Source organism: Aulonocara stuartgranti, assembly GCF_965226115.1.
Source record: "Aulonocara stuartgranti genome assembly, chromosome: 8".
Lineage (NCBI taxonomy): Eukaryota > Metazoa > Chordata > Actinopteri > Cichliformes > Cichlidae > Aulonocara > Aulonocara stuartgranti.
The window spans coordinates 12,245,411-12,268,826 of NC_138959.1; the positions used below are offsets into that span (position 1 = coordinate 12,245,411).

The 23,416-nt window shown below is 38.9% G+C and overlaps 1 long non-coding RNA gene across 2 annotated transcripts in view; it reads right to left on the minus strand.

The window, feature by feature from the left end:
- The window catches only part of LOC309713528, a 180,476-nt gene that overhangs the window by 41,820 nt on the left and 115,240 nt on the right, over positions 1–23,416 (minus strand). The window lies entirely within an intron of this gene.

A 23,416-nucleotide genomic window follows, 5' to 3' on the forward strand; every position in this document is an offset into this window, starting at 1 on the left:
CACATCAATCACGCTGAGCGGGACCCAAATTAAACTTCATCAGTTTCAGAGGGGTGGAATAAATCGTTTCAGGAGCCAATCAGAAGAAAAATTTTAACGTGTAAACTAGGGTTGTGAAATTAGTTGACTGAGAAAAAAACCCCCCAATGCTAGTTCCAGAAATATTAGTCAATCAAATTAAATATTTATAATTTGCTTTTTTACAATGCCGGTTAACTATGGGTTCTAAGATGTTAGGCAGTGACTCAGCCTAGCAGCCTGCTTGTTTACGTGATGCTATAAATAAAGCTTTTAATTTTCCTTTTTCGTAGCAGTTTTGTTTTAAAATAAGAAATAAAGATATTTCTCATTTAATGACTAAACCAAACTATGGCTGTGTTAAATGTGTCAAAACTCTGCCGCTAATTTCTGATTGTTTGCGAGAGAGTGATATAACGAGGCACTAATAAGAAATGCAATTTGTCAAACCACTCTATATTCTTCCATGTTCTGGTGCATACTGGCAATACAAATGCACCCACACACAGATATAGGATTTCAGGCACCTGGCCCCCTCACAGTGTATATATCGCTGGAGTGTTTGTACAGAGAAAGAGAGAGTGAAAGGGACAGTGCCGAACTGCTGTGGAAACAAAATGGGAAAGCAAACAAGCTTGAGTGAATTTGTACTACAGCACCCACTCTATTCAGATTCGGTCCAAAAGAGTTGTCTCAGTAACAACAATAGCGGGTAACATGATCTTTCATTACACATTGTGTAAACAGTGTAACCCATCAGTGCTGTCAATCAAGATGATTGATTGTGGCCTGTCACAGAAGAAGAGTGACACATTGAGGGGGGAAAAAGTTTTTTTTCTAACAAAGCGCAGTGCATTCAGGCTGCCACAGAAAGTGGTGATTAATGTCTTCTCACTGGGTAATCCCACACCCCTAGCTAATGAAGGAGGAATCTATCATCCGCACTGCTGTGGCAGATGTCGTGAGGACAGCAATCCAAGTGCCTGGGAACAATTTACTTTCTTTTCTCTAATTGTTCCTGAAATATGTGACAGATTTGGAGAAAAACACTTGAGTCGACAGCTCCTCCGGGCAGACACAACAACACATAACGACCACCACTTCAGCTTACAAACCAACCACTCTTGACCTGAAAGTATCGCTTTGCATACTGGAGACTTTCAGAGAAAAGAAAAGCCATCTGAACTTTTTCTACAACAACAGAATATGTTGATATTTTCCTCTGTGCACATGAAATTATCTAGTATAGTGTACTAGATATAGTGTTTGCTGATTGGTGGGTTGCTTTGCTCTCACCCCATGAACTTTTCTTTAGTTGGACAATCAGCAGTCTTGAAAACAAAGCACAGTTTCACAACTTTACGCTAAATCAATTCAATTCAGTTTCATTTACAGTGGGGCAAAAAAGTATTTAGTCAGCCACCGATTGTGCAAGTTCCCCCACTTAAAATGATGACAGAGGTCAGTAATTTGCACCAGAGGTACACTTCAACTGTGAGAGACAGAATGTGAAAAAAAAATCCATGAATCCACATGGTAGGATTTGTAAATAATTTATTTGTAAATTAGGGTGGAAAATAAGTATTTGGTCACCTCAAACAAGGAAAATCTCTGGCTCTCACAGACCTGTAACGTCTTCTGTAAGAAGCTTTTCTGTCCCCCGCTCGTTACCTGTATGAATGGCACCTGTTTGAACTCATCATCTGTATAAAAGACACCTGTCCACAGCCTCAAACAGTCACACTCCAAACTCCGCCATGGCCAAGACCAAAGAGCTTTCGAAGGACACCAGGAAAAGTATTGTAGACCTGCACCAGACTGGGAAGAGTGAATCTACAATAGGCAAGCAGCTTGGTGTGAAAAAATCAACTGTGGGAGCAATCATCAGAAAATGGAAGACATACAAGACCACTGATAATCTCCCTCGATCTGGGGCTCCACGCAAGATCTCATCCCGTGGGGTCAAAATGATCATGAGAACGGTGAGCAAAGATCCCAGAACCACACGGGGGGACCTGGTGAATGACCTGCAGAGAGCTGGGACCAAAGTAACAAAGGTCACCATCAGTAACACACTACAACGGCAGGGAACCAAATCCCGCAGTGCCAGACGTGTTCCGCTGCTGAAGCCAGTGCATGTCCAGGCCCGTCTGAAGTTTGCCAGAGAGCACATGGATGATACAGCAGAGGATTGGGAGAATGTCATGTGGTCAGATGAAACCAAAGTAGAACTTTTTGGTATAAACTCAACTCGTCGTGTTTGGAGGAAGAAGAATACTGAGTTGCATCCCAAGAACACCATACCTACTGTGAAGCATGGGGGTGGAAACATCATGCTATGGGGCTGTTTTTCTGCCAAGGGGACAGGACGACTGATCCGTGTTAAGGACAGAATGAATGGGGCCATGTATCGTGAGATTTTGAGCCAAAACCTCCTTCCATCAGTGAGAACTTTGAAGATGAAACGAGGCTGGGTCTTCCAACATGACAATGATCCAAAACACACCGCCTGGGCAACAAAGGAGTGGCTCCGTAAGAAGCATTTGAAAGTCCTGGAGTGGCCTAGCCAGTCTCCAGACCTCAACCCCATAGAAAATCTGTGGCGGGAGTTGAAAGTCCGTGTTGCTCGGCGACAGCCCCAAAACATCACTGCTCTCGAGAAGATCTGCATGGAGGAATGGGCCAAAATACCAGCTACTGTGTGTGCAAACCTGGTAAAGACCTATAGTAAACGTTTGACCTCTGTTATTGCCAACAAAGGTTGTGTTACAAAGTATTGAGTTGTATTTTTGTTATTGACCAAATACTTATTTTCCACCCTGATTTACGAATAAATTCTTTACAAATCCTACCATGTGGATTCATGGATTTTTTTTTCACATTCTGTCTCTCACAGTTGAAGTGTACCTCTGGTGCAAATTACTGACCTCTGTCATCATTTTAGGTGGGGGAACTTGCACAATCGGTGGCTGACTAAATACTTTTTTGCCCCACTGTATATAGCACAAAAACACAACAACAGGCGCCTCGAGGTGCTTTATATCGTAGGTTAAGCTCCTACAATAACACAGAGCAAACCTAAACAATCAGATGACCTAATTTGAAAAAGCTCTTGGTGAAAGTGGGAAGGAAAAAAATCCCGCTTAACAGGAAAAAACTGTCAGAACCAGGGCCATGGGGGGCATATGACTGCCGTGACTGGTTGGAGTTGATGGGAATGATGATGATGATCTGAGATAGCCCAGTCTGATTGAGATTGCTGTGCATAACCTATTAAAAGTTTATGTTAACTGAATGTTACTCAGTATCTACTTATTGACACCATGTGAAACAAGTAATTGATGTGGCAGCATATCCAAATAGCTTCCAACTTTAATAACCAGATACAACATGCAAAATGGATGAGCTTGAGAACATCATCGGCCCCACCTATGAGTATCAAGTTGCATAAGTGATACTGGTCAGATAAGGTATCTGCACAAAGCCCAATACCAACCCCCCAATGAAACCCCCACCACCATCAAACTAGAAAAATAACAGCAATAGAAGACATGTGAAATTTATTTCTCTCTGACAAGTTATTTTTCAATAGTTTTTAAGCTGAAGTCGGTGATATAGTTTAATTCTTTCTAAACTATACTAATATTGATATGTACAATACTGTGCAAAAGTGAGGAAGGAGCCAGACATTCTTTTCATTTTTAAAAACGTTGTCTTGAACAATAGTTCTCAAGGCTTTTTAAAAGGTTTTCTTTGGACATGACTGTTTTTTCACTCATTTTCAGTTCACTTCCAATATTTTCAGAAATAAAATGTTTTTCTGCAGCAGCTGTCTGAGGCAGATGAACGATATCTGACAGACATGTCCTTGTGAAATAGGGAAAATCCAGCAAAAACTGACACAGAACCTAAGAGATGTATCTAGCTTTTCCATCACAGCTCATCACAAATGGTCTAGGTGGAGCAGTGGCTTTTGAGAAGCCATTCTTAAAGACGGCAAATAGGAAGAAAAGGCCAAGATATGCCAAATGAAACGTGGTAACGGCTCTTACTGACTGATGAATCCAAGTTTGAAGTTTTTGGTTTAAATCATCATCAGCGAGAGTGAGTGTGCCCAGCTATCTGTAAAACACAGTGGAGGCTCTGTCATGGTTTGGGGCTGCAGTTCAGTCAGTGGTGTTGGAGATCCAGTAAAGGTGGATGAAATTCCGAATGCAGAAAGTTTTTTGATCTACCGTGCAATACCATCCGTAAAGCATCTTATAGGCATCAGTTTCATTTTTCTGCATGAAAATAAAGTCATGCAGCAAAACCATACCTGCATAGAAAAAAAAGAATTGTACAAACTTTTATTTTTCCTTATATACTGTATTTCCTTGTATCCTTCCATGTATCCTTGTATCCTTGTTTCAATAAACTGCTACACCTATTATGTATTTTCCTAGCAAAGTATAAAGAAATGAGGGGTGACTCAAGACTTTTGCAGAGTACTGTATAAACATAGTATATGATATCTGCATTACAGTTATTTAACGTGCCACAGGTTTTTGTTAGGTTAATAAGGCTTAGAGATAAAGTGCAGTCATGACCCATTAATTAGTTGAAGAGTAGATTTCAGAGAAAAAACGTTTTCCTCGGTTTAATACAGCTCTAATAAATATTCCATGTAGTCTGAATTCCTTCGTGCTGAATGTTCAGAGATCATAAACACTTCATCAGTTCTTTGTTAAACTGGCTACACCTCATAGAGGGCAAAGCAAGAAATCAAAGAGCTATTAGAGAAAACGTGTCGAAGGTCTGAAATCATCACAGACGTCTTCAAAGTAAATGTCTTAAGAAACAGTTGGTAGTGACCACAGGAAAGCCGCTTTGGATTTAGTGTTGTTCACAAAGCTGTTGTTTTCATTGGCCGTTTTACTGTTACGATTTACTTCAGGCAACAGGCAAAGGCAGAAAAACACTTTAAAAGTTTCCCCCAAGACGGTAGTTTAGCGAATCCCTAAAAACACCGTTATGAAGAGACAGACCAGAGCATCTCTTGTGTTTGAGAACATAAACCGCTATTAGCACAAACGAGGGAAAGCAGCAAAGTCCAAATGTGTCACAGCTGTCTGTCCTCACATCATTTAATTTAATCTGGTTTCATGCCTGTTCACATTACAGGCCCGATAAAATGGCAACACCTTCAAACATCTGCTTGCTCGGGGAGTCTGTTGATTATTAATTCAGCTGGAGGTCAGATGGCACTCAGCTCACACAGCTTCACAACAGAGCTAATAAATCAATTTCTGGTGCAATTATGAGTAATCGCACGTGCTTTAAAGTTTAACACTCTGCTTTACAAGGTGCAGCTTTCCGTAACTTATCTGAGAAGATTGAGTCATTGCACTAATTGTGCTTGGTTTTGTGAAAGGTGACCTAGGTGTGACCTCTAGACATACAGTACACTCCTCCCTCTGTCACTGTGTGTTACAACATGTGCAGGGATTAAAGGCCCAAGCTGCAGCACAGACCAAAAGCTTCATACATCCATTAAAGAGGAGACGCTCCGTCAGGTATTCTGCTGACTTATACTTGATGATGTGCTGTTCTACATGTGTTTGTAGTGACAGCCTGATTAACAAAGGGAATCAGTGCTGGACCACCTGTATAGATCGGTATACAATTTATAATCTGGAGCCCAAAATAGCGTCACCATTTTAATATCAGGTCATTAGTTTTAGAGAGCAGAGACTAGAAATTAAACATTCTCCAACCATCTGCCGGACTGCAAACACACCACACTTCACTACTGTGGTTTGAAATACTTTCAGCTCTTCATCATGAACTCAAATAACATTCTGTTTGCCAGCAGCACAGACTTATATGTCAAAATTCTGTATTTTTTATTCCCATGAATCATGTTGTAGAGTTTGCCTCCAGGCTACAATAGACACGAACACCAAAGACAAGTCTGTTGGGCAAACTAAAGAAAAAAGTACGCCTATAGACAATGCAAAAAGGTACCGAAAGAAGAAACTAGGGCTGAATTTTTAAAATAAATAGATAAGTAAACAAATAAATTAATAAAAAGCACAGATACACTGCTTGCAAATTTCTTGGATGCATCAGATTTTTCAAAAGTCTGCCAAGTATGACTATTACTCGCCGAACTACAGTTCACCTAACAGGCTAAAAATCCCTGGTTTGATCCAGGAGCTACCAACTGTCATCTATTGATGACTTTCCTTTAATGGAAGTTTCAATGTATGTTTTCCATAAAACGTTGACCATTTAAAAACTTTTACATTTTCTTCAAATGAGCTCCAGGTTTTTCCAGGGCTTCCAGTTTACTAGAGGTACAAATGCAATCTAACTGTAAGTTACTGCAGAATATTCAACACTAGTTGGTGGTGGAGTAACTATGTGATGTGTACATCTTCTTTGTGTACCTCAAACACTGCCAGCTAAACTGAGCAGACCAAGCTAATAAAGGTTAAGCTGTGTTTACTTTAACAAAAATGACTGAATATGACTAGATGATTGGTGCATTTCTATATGAAAGGCATAATTAAAACAGCAATTAGCCAAAAACCTTATACAATTTTCTTAATCTTTTAAATGAGAGTTAAACCAATGTGTCCAACGTGTGAGAAAAAAAAATATTTTGGTATATTTTCAAAGAGCTGTTATTGAGTAAATCTGACTGAGCAGTGAGGACAAAGACAGGAAAACCCGTTAGTGTCCATAGCGATAAATATTAAGTGAATTTGCGTTACGTGCTCCCGAAACAGTAAAGAGAGGATAAAGATGAGGATGTAGGTCACTTTTGGCTGTGAACATGGCTTACACTCTGTTGTTATCGTAACCAAAACAACTGGACGTGCTCTACTGATGACCTCATCAAGGTTCAGTCACATAAACACTCCTGTTTAGATTAAGCATCAAAGAGCTGCCACAAAGACAGAGTACCTGGCAGAGGTCCTGAACTGTTGTTGGAACAGAGAGAGCAGAGTGAGGTCAATAACTAACTTCAAAAAGCTGACAATGTTCCCACAGAGCTAGCAGGTGGTGCTCACATTATAGGTTTAATAAAGCCCGAAATGCTGCCAAATCCAAGACGTGATATGATATAAGTCTGAACTTGTCTGAACTTGAAACTTCACATTAAAAGGTAAGGTAATGTGACTGAGATCTGTTAATGATTTTTCACTATAAAGTGAACAGTATGCTTTAGGGTGCTGTAACTGCTTCTTCAAAGTAAGTCTCTCCTTCTTCTCTGTATCAAATTATATATATATATATATATATATATATATATATATATATACCAAACAGTAACAGCATCACCACTGCCTACATAACTTTGTGCATGTCCACCAAAAACATCTGTGAGTACTGAGCCATGGTCCTCTGTTGGGTGCATGGTGGGGTCTCCATTGATTTCACTTATTCCCGTGCATCAAGCATATGTATGACCAGATTGGGATTGTAGAGTTTGGGGGCGGGGACAATTTGAGCTCATTCTTGTATTCTTTAAACCATTCTGGGTGGGATGGGTTGTGGGGGCTCAGTGTCCTGCTGGGAAGTCCTGCACTATCAGTCAGGGAGTACAGCTGCCATGAGGAGATATGCTTGACGAATATTTAGGTGGGAGGTAAATGGCAAAATAACATTGACATCCATGACGTGACCAAAGGTTTCTCAGCAGAATGGTGCATTGTAATACTTAGTGTTATTTTTTTAAGCTACCAATAGTCTAGTGTGATCAGAAAAAACAATCAAACTGAAATGGGAACTTTTTTCTGAATGTCTAACTATTTGATAGGCAAAACGATATATCATGCTTGAGAAAGTGAAACAAGTCTAAATAAATTATTTTGCTGAACATTTTATTTAAAATGTTATTTGAAATTTTGAATTCAAGTAAAAAGTCAAAAGCAGTCCAGTAACAAAAGTTACAATGTTACATTTTTAATGGTAAGGTATGTCCAAAGCAACAATTCTTTACTTTAAAGCAGGGATCTCAAATATAATACAATTTGGTCCTTGAAGTTAGCTTTTTGTTAGGGCGGATTTGTTTGTTGTTGAGTAAAATGTTAAAATAAGTTCTTTAAAAAGCAAAAAATGAGCAATATAAAGGCAAAATGAGCAAAGAGTACAAACATGTTGAGGGATTGGCTGTGTTAGGTCAGTGAGAGGCTTATTTGTAAAGACAACAGTTTTCACTAGTAGTCAAAAACTAATGTGTACACTTATGTCTGCATTTTTATTTTGTTAAAAACAAACAAAATAATAGCAGAAGTGCTGCCACGTGTCTGACAAAAAAAGAGAGCACCAATTTCTTTATTTGGTAGTTCAATGAAAGGCTTCAGTTAGTTAAGATTGAGGGAAAAAATTGCTTTCAAGAAGATAAAAAACAAACAAAACCTCACATTTTCTGAAATATTTGTGGGTGTTTTCTTGTTTGTCTGGTTTTGTGTAATAAAGTGGCCCTCCAATGAGATGAGAAAAAAGTAATCAGAATAGTCAACTAGACTAAAAGTTACCAAGATACTAAGAAAACAGTCAAAACATTGTTATACAATGACTATAAAAATATTAAGTGTAAATAAAAGAGCTACATGAAGGCATTAATCATATTTCTTGATTATCAAATAGCATTTTAAATTTTGCTGAAATTAGTAAAAGGTTCTTTGCCACACACATATACACATGTTGTCAGATTGGTTTGCAGAGTGTGGCCAAGGCTGATATGTATTAATGTGGTTATTACATCACTCTGGTCAAGCGGTTACATGCCAGTAATTACACAGCCAGCAAACAAACCACTCATTTTCTGCATCAAAGAACTACAAAACCAAAATGCTTCAGGGAGCCGAGTGAAGAATGGTGCAGCAACATCACTGAAAGAACAGGTAACTGCTGTTGTACATTAAAAAAATGTGACACGATTTGACTGAGAGTGAGACTGAATCACAGTGTCACCATAGACACCACAGAGATGCAACTCATTAAAATACATTAAAAGACAAAAGAAGAGCTGCAAACATTTTATTTGCTGTGTGGTTCAAACACAAAATATTATTATGCATTATAATTATTATCTAGTGTTTAGGGTATAAACAAAACCAACTGCTGGATTTTGGATCATTTTCAAATGACTACTTAATCTTCACCTTCCTAACAGCATTCACTGTTTGCCATCCTAAACTTTAGACTAATTTACCTTCCTCTTACGGATAATCTTAATTTATATTTCTGTACTTCATTTTTCTGTTTCTTTTTTTCCCCCTTGTTTGGTGATGCTGCTATTAAGCAATTTTTTTTAGAAAGGTGGTGTATAAATAAATCGCTACTTTGCTGATGTGAACATCAATTCTGATTTGATAAATTATAAGCCATTTAACTTTCATTTTCTGAAGACTTTAAATAATTGACTGAATCATATGGATGCCTTTTCTGGTAGTAATGACAAAATAAAATATGAAAATGTAAATTGTAAAACATACAAGGTCAGTCCAAGGTAAAACTGCATGCCCTGAACCTAATTAAGCAATTATAAGCTCCATGTATGTGCTTTGTCATTCCGATGTGAAAGACTGTCAAGTACAAGAGCGCTGCATAGACTGGACAGATGCTGTCTACTTTGATGTAGGCTCATGCATATGAAATGAGGTCAGACCCTGGTCATTAAAAAGAACTCCTTTACACGGGATATCACGCTACAAGAGGCAATTTCTTCAAAGGGCTTTTACTTTGGAGATTTATAAAGGATTATGACAGGAAGGCATGTATAAACAATGCAATGTGAGAAGAAAAGGAAAATGGGTCAGATAATGCCCTCTGTCACAGTTATTACACATCTCAATTACTCAGGCTGAGCAGAACGCTAGAAGTTACAGGGATCGTTTGCCGAAGCAAGAACGCGGGACCAGTCCCACAGCCGGTCTGCTCTCGTGTCATTTTGTGTTTCCCGAAAGATATTTGAACGGTTTCACTTTGCTTTCAGTTTCTCCATAGCTGTCAACAAAACAGGCCTTTAGCCTCCACAAGTAAAATGTTAAAATAAGTTCTTTAAAAAGCAAAAAATGAGCAATATAAAGGCAAAATGAGCAAAGAGTACAAACATGTTGAGGGATTGGCTGTGTTAGGTCAGTGAGAGGCTTATTTGTAAAGACAACAGTTTTCACTAGTAGTCAAAAACTAATGTGTACACTTATGTCTGCATTTTTATTTTGTTAAAAACAAACAAAATAATAGCAGAAGTGCTGCCACGTGTCTGACAAAAAAAGAGAGCACCAATTTCTTTATTTGGTAGTTCAATGAAAGGCTTCAGTTAGTTAAGATTGAGGGAAAAAATTGCTTTCAAGAAGATAAAAAACAAACAAAACCTCACATTTTCTGAAATATTTGTGGGTGTTTTCTTGTTTGTCTGGTTTTTTGTACTAAAGTGGCCCAAAAGTGTAGGACTATGTTAAGTGCATGAACTTTTAAGTGATTTTTCCAGTTGAAAACACTACGTCCAGATGAACAGAATCAACCTTTTTGGGATTAATTTACTTACCTTGATGATTGATAATTAGGTACAAATATAAACTCATATGAGTCCAATTTTCAACTCAGTTAACAAAAACTAGCTGGTGCTTTCACATTGCCCCTATTCTTGCTTTCCTTCAATGGCTTCCAGGGACATTCAAATTAATTGTACAATGTTATTAATCTTTTATGAAGCCATACATGGCCAAGTTATTGTCTATGTCCTTTCTCAAGCAGTCAGCCTCTCCAATCACCTGAACAGGGTCTTTTAACTGTTTAACTACCTTAAACTTTTCCTTACTTTTTCATCCATTTTTAATCTACAGTTCACATCTAATATGTGTATACGTTTATTCACACATGTATCACATTTTATCTGATAAATTGGGGTGGGGCACTCAGAATACTATTTTTTGAACAACCCAAATATATTTATGACACAAGACAAAAAAGAAAATCATGTGAAAATGCTATATTTAAGAATGCCCCAAAAACAACAATTTTTATTTCTGAAAAGAGTTTTTAATTAATTTAAGCAGTCTAGCTCCTTCATCCTTTCACTAACTTTATATCCAAGTATAAATGTACAAGTTCTTCACATGTACCACTGCTGGTTTCAAACGTTTATTCTGTTCCCGTATGTCTAATTGTTCTAAAAATACCTTTATGGCATGAACATTCGTGCATTGTTTAATGACTAAAGGTTTATATTTTCTTTGGCTGAATTATCGCTGTCCTGCCTCTGCCCAACCATTGTCAGCCCTGACTGCATAACATGAAAACAATGGAGCGTTTCTGGCCTAATGCGTGGCTATGTGACATATATTAAATATTGCATCAGAGGAGCTCACGATGCTGTCACTCTGATAATGCCTTTTGCCAGCATCAAACCAACCACAAATGTCTCTGAAGCAAATGATTCCTTAAAGGTATTCCTGTATGGTAAATGATTTATAGTGACTGCATTGTTAAAAACAGCACTTAAGGGGAGACTGGTTAAAGTAAATATAAGTCATGGTGAAAAAGCTTGTAGCATTATCCAAGGCCGTCTCAATGCATATTAATACCAAGACTTGTTAATGGATACAGAGGGCTCAGGAGGGCTATAGTTTGAAAACAGATCTGTCACATTCATTCTATAAAGTCAATATATATGACAAAGTAAGTCATACATCTATCTATCTATATATATATATATATATATATATATATATATATATATATTTATTTTTTTTCCCCCCCCACCCAGGGACGCCAAGCTAGGCGAGTGGCTCCAGCAGATCCCGGGAACAACATCGGAGATCTCTGTCCAGAAGAGCGCAGTCCTGGGAACAGCTAAGATACTGCGCAGGACCCTCAAGCTCCCAGGCCTCTGGTAGAGGACCCGAGCTTGAAGGATAGACCGCCCGCAGGGGCGTGCTGGGTGTTTTTTATATATATATATATATATATATATATATATATATATATAGGGGGTTCATTTTTGTAAGTATTCTGAAAAAGATCACTTCTATAAGGTAAAACACATGTTGTGTGTTGTTGAAAATTAATCGATGCTTCAGAGTAAGAGTTTATTCCATTTTGACATTGCTATTCCTGACAGGAAATCAATACGTCTCTCATAATATTTTAGTACAATGCACCTCAACTACTGATTACAGTTTCACGAACTCAATAGCATCAACTTTCATTAGGTGTATAAAGTTACCTGATATACCATTTTGATATAACAGCCATCTAATCATCTGTCACTGGAACAAGAAAGGAAGCAGTGGCTATCTATCAGCCTTTGGTTTGGCACTGGTGACTTAACAATGCAATAATACTAAACTCGAGACACAGGTATTGTTCAACCCATAACATATTTCCTTCTATTCAGCTTTCACAAATTATCTCCAAACAGTGGTCACAATCAAAAAGGAGGGCGGTACAAATAGTTGCATGTTGTGAAAGCAACTGACTGCTTTGTCCGTCTTACCTTCCTCTGTGAGCCGAGATTGTAAAGGTCCAAAACATTAGCGTGTTGACAAAATGATGGATGGAGCATGGTAAAGTGGTTAGAGATTATAAAGGCTGTGAAAACTTCTTCCAAAGCACAAAGTCCTCCGCGCTGAATTCAGCATTGATACATCCTAATTGGAAAATCAGACCCTTGGCATCAGAACACAAAACCACAGATGCAATGTGTTGAAACACAAATTTCCCTCAGATGACCGTACACACAATCACTCTCTAGCCATGAATTATTAAATCTGCAATGATTTCAAAATATATAACATATATTATAGCCTTAATATACAAATTATAAATAAATAAATACAATTATAATGTAATTATTTTAAAATAAAAGACTATGTTTTAAATTACCATTAGATTTTTTTGTAAAAGAGTCTTCTAATAAGTAAGTCTGAATCAATTAACTTTAAGCTGTCACTTTAAATAAAGTATAGAAAAAAAAAACTCAATAAGGATCTGTACACTACCCACCCAGCTGATAAGATGGTTATCAGATTGCTTGGATTATGAAAGAAATAGTCATTTAAACTTGCTGTTTCCACATGTAACAATTTAGGTTATTACATGTCATCACTGACATGAAGACCTGGGCTCCTAGCAGTCCGGCAGCAAACTTAGCTAGTTTGCTTTAGCCCACAGGAAGATGGCTCAGGTGTTACAGAGTTGTGTCTTCCTAGGAGGAAAATCCTAACAAATTTGTTGCTAACTAACCAGTGTTAGTTTGTTAGGACCACTGTAATGATTAAACATGCAAGCTTACAACCAAACCTACTTAGTTAGCTGCCTTCGTGACTAGCATAAAAGGCATCTCTCTCTCCTGGGCTAACACTGGTTGCTAGGGAAAGATATGTATCCCCTGACCTGCTGGCGAGTGGCCCCTGGAGGTTGTTTGCTGTCACCGACTGAAATTAATAGCAAAGAGGTATAAGGTGAAATAAAAACCTCCTGTGATTAGTTTAGCTGCTAGCTCCTTGCCAGGGTCACCCATAGTTTTGATGGATGACACAGACTTGTTAGCAAACACTACTCAAGAGTAGTAATCAAACTGTGAAGAGTGCAACTCAAACGGGAAATGAAGACCATTCGCCTTCAAAGTAAAAGTTGTGTCTTATGAGTGCACCCAACATGGATCAAAAGGTGCAGCTTTTAATATGAAGGAGAAAGGTCTCCGTTTCTGGTATGCTTCGCAAAACATATTTTTCTCTTAAAAATTGGAGGTGAGCAGTTGTTATTATTACTTTGGTATTAGTTTATATTTTTATCGTTCAGAATTAGTTTGGCATTGTGGCTGCTTTAGCCCAGAAGCCTGGCAGAAAGGAGATGGAGCAATGGTCACTGACAGTTAATGAGACAGTGTTGGTTCTCGTCACGTACTCTGGCTTTCATGAACAGTCCAAAAGCATCCTTTTAGGTTAACTGGTGATTCAAACTTGGCTGCAGGTGTGACTGTGAGTGTGAATGGTTGTGTGTCACTCTGTCTTGGCTCTGTCATGGTGACCTGTCCAGCATGTACTCCACCCTTCACCAAATGAAAGCCAAAATACCTCCAGCACTTCAAAACTGTCTTACAAGGTTTTTCACCAGAAAGCTATGTATAATGTTAAGTGAATTCATTAAAGTTCACTGTGAAATCAAAGACTCTGTGTCGTGGAAAATAAAAATGCTAACAAAATGCTGATAGGTTGAAAATTATGCATAATATTACAGAAAGGAAAGTCTTGTAAAATGTGCAAATCTCTAAATGCACATATTTTTAGAGCTACTGATCAGTAGCACTATATTTTTCATTACTCTAACTTCAAACTTGCTTAGATAGTTGATGAAGTATAAACAACAAGAGTATACAAAATCTGAGGTCAAACTTCACAAGGATTCTTCAGTCTCCACTAGAGGTCTCTGTGGCTCACCCCCTTCTCTATACATCATATCCCTTCTTAGACACATGTATACACATTCCCCTGTCTCACTAGTGTAAACACTGAAGATCCTGCAGGATAATTGTCACCATGACTGTAAGTAGAAGCAAACATTTGTTTAAACAATTTATCTATTTAAACTTAAACTGTACCAGATCAGATCAAAGCAGCCTTTAAAGCCAGTCAGGAAACTTTGTCATTAAGAATATTTCAAAATCCATTTGTAACTTTGAGAACATAAATTAACCCAGTGACCCAGAATCTCACATTTTCTGAATAGCCCGAACAAGCGTGGTTCAAAATGAGTCAAAGACTTAGGTCTCACAGAAGAATGAACTACAAGCTTGAGCAGAGGTAGGATGCCTGGCGTGGCACAGCATTTTTCACACACTGGCAGCATGAGGGATGTGGGTCACTTAGCGAGTGGCCAGGATTCAAAACAAAGAAAAGGCCCAAGCAATGGGGTCCACAGGATAAATTTGTCAATGTCTTGTGCCTTAAGGCACCCAGCCTCGCCTGACCCCAACCTCCATTCTCAAGATAAATACCTCTGTCACCATTCACCTTCAGTCCCTGGACACAAATTTAACTTGTCATCCATCATCCTTGTGCAGAGGTATAATTTCCCCCCCTTCCAGTAATGAGTTTAAGACCTCCAAACAGGCCAGGGATGGGACATAGCCGCAGAACATGACAAAGCATTTCGCAAACCAGATTTTTTTTTTTTTGCGTGTGTGTGTGTGGTTGTTATTTGTATAAAATGACTTGATCTCACACTCCCCACCAGAACACTTGCCAACTGGATAAATGATTGACTGTGACATTCATTGCAACTGTGGGTCCATACAAAGTTCAAGCCGTGTAAGGTGTAAAGCTCCGGGTATTTGTTTCTCTCAAATGGCCACGGCTGACAACCTTGTATGATAATGTGCCCACTGTACATCAACTTAATTGACACTTAAATCTGTCAGTAGCCTTACAAATGCCGACCTTCTTTGGGGAACAAATCCTTTTTAATGTGCATTCTTTGTGAGTGATCGTACATGTGTGAGTGTGGTGGGGGTTCATGGGGGAGAGGAATGAGGGAGTGAGGATACCGAGGAGATAAAGAGAGAAAGCTGTCAAGATAAACAGCACAGTAAAAACAGAACTCTTATCTCGCCTGTACATAAAGCAAGCAGCATCTTTAGCACAAGTTCTAATACTGGTGAATATTTCTATATAAAGTCCTCTAATACAGCCACGGCTGCTGGCCAAGAGCTTGCGCTAAGCAAGAAAATCAAATTGCTTCCAAATCCCTTTTCACCTGTCTGATTAGGATATTTTTGCCATGTAATGTTATTAGCAGCCTGGTTAAAATGGAGCCGCTGTGCACTGGGGGTTGGCTTATTAATTGTTGTTTTCGTGTCACCACTGCTGTGTGCACCCAGTGATTTAATCAGCTAAATTCACTGCCATGGGAGCCGCGGTTCGGGCCAGGTTTGACGCTATAGGTGTAATAATAATATATTGCCAATGAACCTGTCATTACAATTCATTTCTGAGAATGATTTACATATATGTAGGACAAATAACCCTGATTAGCCAAATGGGAAGAAGTTATTATCTCACTGCTTCATTGCATAAATGCAGGCGTTTCATTAATTCAATCTTCACTTGCTCCTCGTGGCCCCTGAATGTCTGTCATCGAGAAAGACTGCTTTGACTCGCCGACAGTTTATGGCAAAACAGCAGCCCTGTTATTCAATGGACATCGATAAGCACTGAGCTGTGTGCGCGCCTTCTGCTTGATGCTCGAAGGGCAATAATGACCTGGGGGTAGCAGCTTCTTTCTATCTCCCTCACAGGTACAATCTTGTTTACCTCAATCCCCCACAGACTCAAACCTTTCACTCCTTAGAGACCTGATCTGGCTTCTTTATCCTCACCTAAGTCACCTCCCTGGCCCCTTTCTCTAATCACACAGCATCTCGCTACTCTAAAGCTCCATGTTATCTGAAGGGACAAGGCCTCTGGTACTCGCCACAATTAACCTGGGGCCTTGTTACCAAAACACTCAGTGCAGCAAGTCAGTCTCCATGGGCGAATAGTGCAAATGAGGCCTGGCTACCTTGCATTCATTAATGATGTTAATGCTAATGGAAAAGACCCAACACGGCATGCATACGCCTGTAGAGTCTATCTGTACGCTTCCTACCAGGTGCTAAAGTGCGAAGCTGACTGACAAATTAAAAGGCATAAATCTGTTTTAGTGTCCAAAACAGGTGAGATTCGGGTCAGGTGAGATATCTATGTGATCATAAAAAGATTCTCGTGTTGTTATAAATCCCTTTCCCAATGTGAAAGGATTGCAAATTCAGGCTTCTGCAGCAATATTTCCTCACAGCCAATCCGCTGAATGACAACAGACAGCCTCAGTGATGCAGAGAGGGGCGGACAGAGATGGATGGATCGATAGGCGACTGCATATGCAGACGTGCCTATTGATAAACTCCTGCTGACAACAGGCGAACACTTTGGGCTCATTGGTGGAAATGTCAGTCATGCTGGCCATTAGTTTGCATGCATTTCAGGTCGGATGTCCTCAACCTGCGACCATGGGGTACTAAGGCCAGCCCACAAGGCCCGTAACATGCCAAAACACTTTTTTATCACTTGTCAGATTGAATTCCACTCGGTGTCAGTCCAGGCTTCTCTGCTACTGTATGTGACAAGGAGTGAGACAGCCTTGGTATTTGACAGTGATGAACAGATAGTGCATACGATCAACTGAAATAGGTCTGATGTTGCTCTTCTCTGAACTCACTGTACAACGCAACAATGATGCTTTTTTTTTTTTAATTATGTAGCCAATCGAGGGTTAATTTCTTTCATTTATGGATCATTTGTAGACTGGCATCTAAATCTGTTTTGTAACATTGCTGACGACTCAAAGCACACAGTTAGTCGATAAAAAGCTCAAGCACAAGTTGAAGCTGAGAGAATGTCCTCATATATGTTTTATCTATCTGCATTCAAACATTCAAACAAAGTTAATGAGTACCTGGTAATCAGTCTGGCACATTTAGTGCTACTCTAATTTCACACAAGAGTTCGTGGAAACTAAAATCGAGCCACTCCTGGTCATATATTTACAGAACGAGAAGAAATGTGACTCCAATCAGCCACATTGGACTGCAGTGTATTGCTATTGTTTGTCTACCAGCTGTAAATATTGTAGTTAAAGGTCCGATTGCTTGTGTAAAATAAAATATCAGACTTGTCTTTTTACACGTCAAATAATGCCAGATGCATTTCTAGTCGACACTGTCTTCGATTTGACAAATCAGCATAAACTCTAGGTCATGCTCTGTTCACTGACAGGTAATGGCTCATCACTGTAAGAGCTCCCAACAAGCTGGAGACTGGAGAAGTCATGTTTGTATTCTAACAAGGCCGTTCTGGGTTGGGAATGGCAGTTGAATCTAAATTCTGCTCAGGGAGCACAGAGAAAAATGCCTGATGAATTTGTCAATACTGCAGGAGTGATGGGACTCATATGTGTGTAATGGACTGGATGCTTCTCAGTACAGATTGCCCGTTGAGATAGAAAATTATAATGAATGGCACGGAGGAGCATGGCTGTAGAAAAATAAGGTTTCACCTTCTATTTAAGGACATGACATTGTTGGTTAAAGTCTTTTTTTAATGGTTTTGAGCCAAATTAAGACATATGTTGCAGAATAGTCATTTAAGGTTAGAAAATAGTCAATGGCGCCTCTGAAAGCTCATCATAACTGAAGATTTAGGGTTTGTTTAAACAAAAATGTCAATACAAACAAATCATAAGCAGTCCCGTAGAACATCTAAAAAGTATTTACACAGTAATCATAGAATTATCTGTTTATTCTGTGTAACGGCCAGCAGGGGGCGACTCCTCTGGCTGCAAAAATGCGTTTGATTTTATAGATTTTATGATTATGGAAAACCAAAGTTACCACATATAAATATGTGTGTAGAGGTTAACACATTTGCGTGTTATTGGAAGATTCCTTGTTCAGGACTGCAAGGCGATAAAAAATTCCTGGAAGGGCTGTGTCAGGAAGGAATAAGAGTCTGTGCCACATCAAATGTGTGAATCTATCCGATGTAGTCACCCCTTGTAAACAATGGAGTAACAAAAAGAAACTTTATTGAATACAGATAAGTAGGCAATAAAGCAAATTATAGCCCGATTCAGAGTAAAGACAGCAATAAAGCAGGAAATTCTCATCACAAGTTGCTACTGATTGATGTTCAGTGTGTCCTTGCTTTCTCCGTCAGATCCATGCCTTGTCTTTCACCTCCACCTTAAAAGCACCAAGTTGCATTTCTATATTTACCATTTGAGCCATTATTTGGTTATGTTAAGATATCTAACTTTTTTATATTTTGTCACTGGGGTTGTCCCTATCTACATTTAACTATCTATAAATATCGATATAATATCTATATATCATTCATATTATATTAAAAGTGCTAAAAACATACACAAACAATACACCTTTTTATACTAAACAGCTATTCTAACTTTATTTATCACATTTATATCATTATTTTGATTGTGGGTCATCTTCTGTTGTTTTAAAATGTGCTATTTTAATGAAATTCACTTGACTTGGAACTCATGCAGCACTTCATTTTGTCTCCATCAATCTTTTTCGGCTTTACCTGAATATTAACTGTGTAACTGTGGAATAATCTCTGGGTGTAAAAACGTAGTCAGACCTTTTAGATTGTATTTTTAGAAAAGTAACCCTACAGCTGTGCAAACCTTTTTTACTGAGAAAACACTTTTGTATTACATGGTTTTACATGTTGTTGAATAAAATAAGTACTGTTAGGTGATGGTGAAGTAGGTGAAGTAATGCGTAGTGCAAGGGGTTATTGTACGAAATTCAGTAATCACATTACACTTACAATTATGTTAAGTACATGTGTAGATTCATTCCAAACAGTTCTCATTTTCCCTCATTTTTCCGAACTCGTAATATAGGGACTCGTAATATTCCGACGATTTGTCACCTAGCGTAAAATAGGGCTGTTCGATATAACGATATATATCGGATAACGATATAAAAACGTCTATCGTTTCATTTTACGCTATCGTTTGTTTCGTGGTGTCGCAAAATAAACTGTTTACGGCAATATTTTTTCATCGTTTTGATGGTCACTGTAGTGGCTATATTAATTTCTTAAAGTTCTCTCTTTCTCTTATATTTTATATAACCACACTACGGACTGACAAACGCCTGTTTTTATGCATTGTGGTTAGCAACAACGACGGTAACAGCATCGCGTGTCCGCTTGTTTATGTTCCACATAAACCTTTCACAATAAAGCTCAAGATCCCGTTGAGACTTTTCAAAATAAACTGAATCACGTGAAAGAGCAGATTATTTACAGATAAGAATTAAAAAAGAGCCGCCAGGTGCTAAAAAATAGACCTTAGACTCAAACGTTAGAACAGGCTTTTCCCTGCAGCACGCCGTGTAATAAATACTCACAAAGAAAACGGCGGCCGTTACAACTTATGTCTAAAAATGTATAGTTTCAGGCATTAGTTAAAACACTCGACTCCAGCAACATGACGCGCAGCAGGAAACACTTCCCGCAAGTCGAGCTGCCCGAGATTCACACAATTTACAGAAAATGTTACATTTTTGTGATTTATATCGTTATCGGGACGATAGAATTCTTATATCGGGATATGAGATTTTGGTCATATCGCACAGCCCTAGCGTAAAATGTTACACTTTGGGAGTGAGAATGTGTTGCAGCCATCTTACTTAGGTTACAGAGGTTACTCTTTTAAATTAAGGGCAGACAGAATTCTTCTTGCACTAGACTACAATCATATGATTTTGGTTCGAGGAAAACAGCAGAGCAGTCCATAACTTTTAAAGAATGGATATATGGACATTTATTTTGCTCTTGCACAAAAGGACAGGGGCACAATGGTAACACTGCACTGGCTTTTTGCAAGCATCTGGACAGTAACAAGTAACAAAGGCAGTTAGCACAGCATTCAAGGCTCCATTTCTATCCGTACATGTTTCTACACTAGAATCATTGTAGCGATCACTTTGAAGTCTGGTTTTGAGCTGGTTTTCAACTTTGCTTTGTGTTGCCAGTTTTGTGATCATACCTAACACCTAAACAAAAAGAAATCATATGTGTGACGGTGCATTTCAGGTCATCTTACAGGGTAATGTGAAAGTAATAAAATGAGCAGTGTCCCATTACTTGGAAGAAAAGTAATGTGTAATGCATCACTTTTTTTTTCCATTACAACCCCATCACTGCAAATAGATAGGCAATAAAATAAATTATGAGCATAAGCAATAAGGCAGCGCTTCATGTGTGAAGTTTTTATGTTTTTTTTTTAGCACTGGATGGTTTCATAGTTACAACTTACAAGTTACAAAAGGGTTTAACACAGAAGCAGGGCTGTAAAAAAGGTTTGAGTAAAACCTTGGATGAATAATAGACTGCTTCCCAAGCAGCAGCACTCTTGGTGGTAGGAGGTTAATATTCTCACATGTCATTAGGTCTGCTGGCTCGACTGATGGCTCATTGAATCAGGCAGCAAATGATTTCCTCATGCTGCAGAGGACAGAGCACTTCAAAGGGAAGGGGCTGAGGTCAGGACAGCACTCCGCTTTGATTAATGACCGGGGCTCAGCAGAGGTTGCCTGTAGGTAAGAATGTGACGGTGAATTGGATGTGAAGGGGATCGACTTTTGAGCTAGATTTGACCCACCTCCAGAAAAAAACTTGCAGATACCATCACACAAGTTGGTTTGATGGGTTGTGACTGGAATACTTGCCTCCTCTGGCTTATACAATCATTAAAATTAAATACGCTGAGTGACAGGATTAGCTGATATCATTTTACACTTAAATAATCAATACAGAAATATCTGCTATCACTTTTAAATGTAAATCTTATGTATGTCTTTATGAAAGACACATTGAATTAATGCTTTAAAAATAACTATATGATTGTTTTAAGACTTCTCTGGGACTTGAACACACCACCACCTGGGTTTCCAGTCTCCTGGGCCCCATTATCACCCTCCTTATGAGTTTTTGACTCAGCAGAACAAAACGTGACCACCTCAATCTTTGATCTCTCACACGCTGACACAAATCCTTTCAAGCCTCTTAACGTTCCTCTGCTAAGGTAATTAGCACTAATTAAAAGGTTTCCAGCTGCCTTGTGTGCATTTTTTTGTTCCTCCGTAGCACATTGTCCTCACAGGTGCATTTCTTATGTTTACTGTGGGCACGTCATTCACATTCCTGCCCACTTGTTCACAGTGCATGATCAAGGAGATCAGGACTATTGTTTGGAGATGATAAAGGAGTAAAATACCCAATTTGCTGCCGAGGGGAAGCCATTATATGAGTTCAACACATCTGAGAAAAGACTTTTCAAGGACTCAGTGAAGATAATCCAAGTGAGAGGAGTGACTTGACAGGAGCTTAATTTCTGTCTGTATTTGAATCAGTATGTTTGCTTTCTCTATTTGTTTAATAGCCACAGTTTCCTTGTTTTGATCATAAAAAGTTTTACTGGCTCACTTTCTCGCAATCTAATCCTTTTTTTTCCAACCTGGTTGCTTGCTTGCAGTGAAAACAGATTATACTTCCTGAGTGACTAAGTATTTCCTGTTGCCTTACCTCTCCATTATTCAAAAAGAACCAGCTAGCCACATGATGGCCAATCTTGTAAATTCACTTGCAAGTCAAGGAGCCCATAAACATCATTAACCATCATTTCCCAGCCCACTTCAGCTACATGTGAAGTGTTCTTTATTGTGTAATGAGCCAAGAATCTGAAAAGATTGCCACTTCAAAGCCTCTCTTGAAAGCTGTCGCCCATGCAGCCTGCTGACATGTCAAGCTGGGATTAAACGTCCCCCATAATCATTTCTTTGTTTTCAAATGAGCCTATTGTTTATCTGCACCTTGGGTGACAGCCATCAAGGGCACACAGCACTGCAGCGGCACAGGAACTGGCGAAACAGATACTTAATGTACTTGTAAAGTATTAACTTCAGCCAATATTCACGTTTTTTTCCCTCTAGTTTGGAGATGTTTGTAGCTCTTGGAAATTCTGATTTAGATTTGTACTACTGCCAGGATTTTCTGCCAAAAAAAAGGCAATTTAGGAGATTTAGGAGAAGGAAATATTGATATGCATATCATTTTGGAATGGATGAGGTACTTGTTGTATTTATTAGCTGGCCTCAGAAAGGGACGAAATACTCATGTACGTCATACAAAATTAAATCATCTTTACTCTTTTTCTCTTTTCTTTTACAAGCCATTTTAAGTGTTATTTAGAGCACACAAGAGTGACTATAAGTCTTATTCAAGTCTTAGGTCTATTGTTATGCAGGGAGATGCTCCCTCCATCGAGCCTTGGAAAAACAGGTCTTTGTCTAAGACCAGCAGTGTGTCATCAGCGCTGGGCCTCCAGTGAGGCAGACATATTGAGCCTAGGCAGCAGGGGGACATTTCTCAGAGCCTTTAAGAACTACAGTAAATCTTCAAACAATTTATGCAAACAAAGGCCGCTGTGTAAGGAGGGAGAAAAGACACAGGAAACAGATGAATAAGCAACATCTATTACCAGGACCTGACCTTGAGAGGCCTGGACCAAAGCACACATTTCACACCAAATGACTGCAGATTGGGTCTGACAAGCTTGCAGAGGAAAGGTGAGGTGAGCCCTCACAAGGTTACCCCCCATACATTTCTTGGGAGGCGAGAAAAGTTGGAGAAGACAAAGAGGATGATATGAAAAGAGGTGAGAAGTTAAGAAGTTATGAATGACTTATCAGGATAACAGATGTTGGCTTGTTTTATCGATCCATTCATTTTCTTCCGCTTATCCAATTCGGGGTCACGGATAGAGAAGG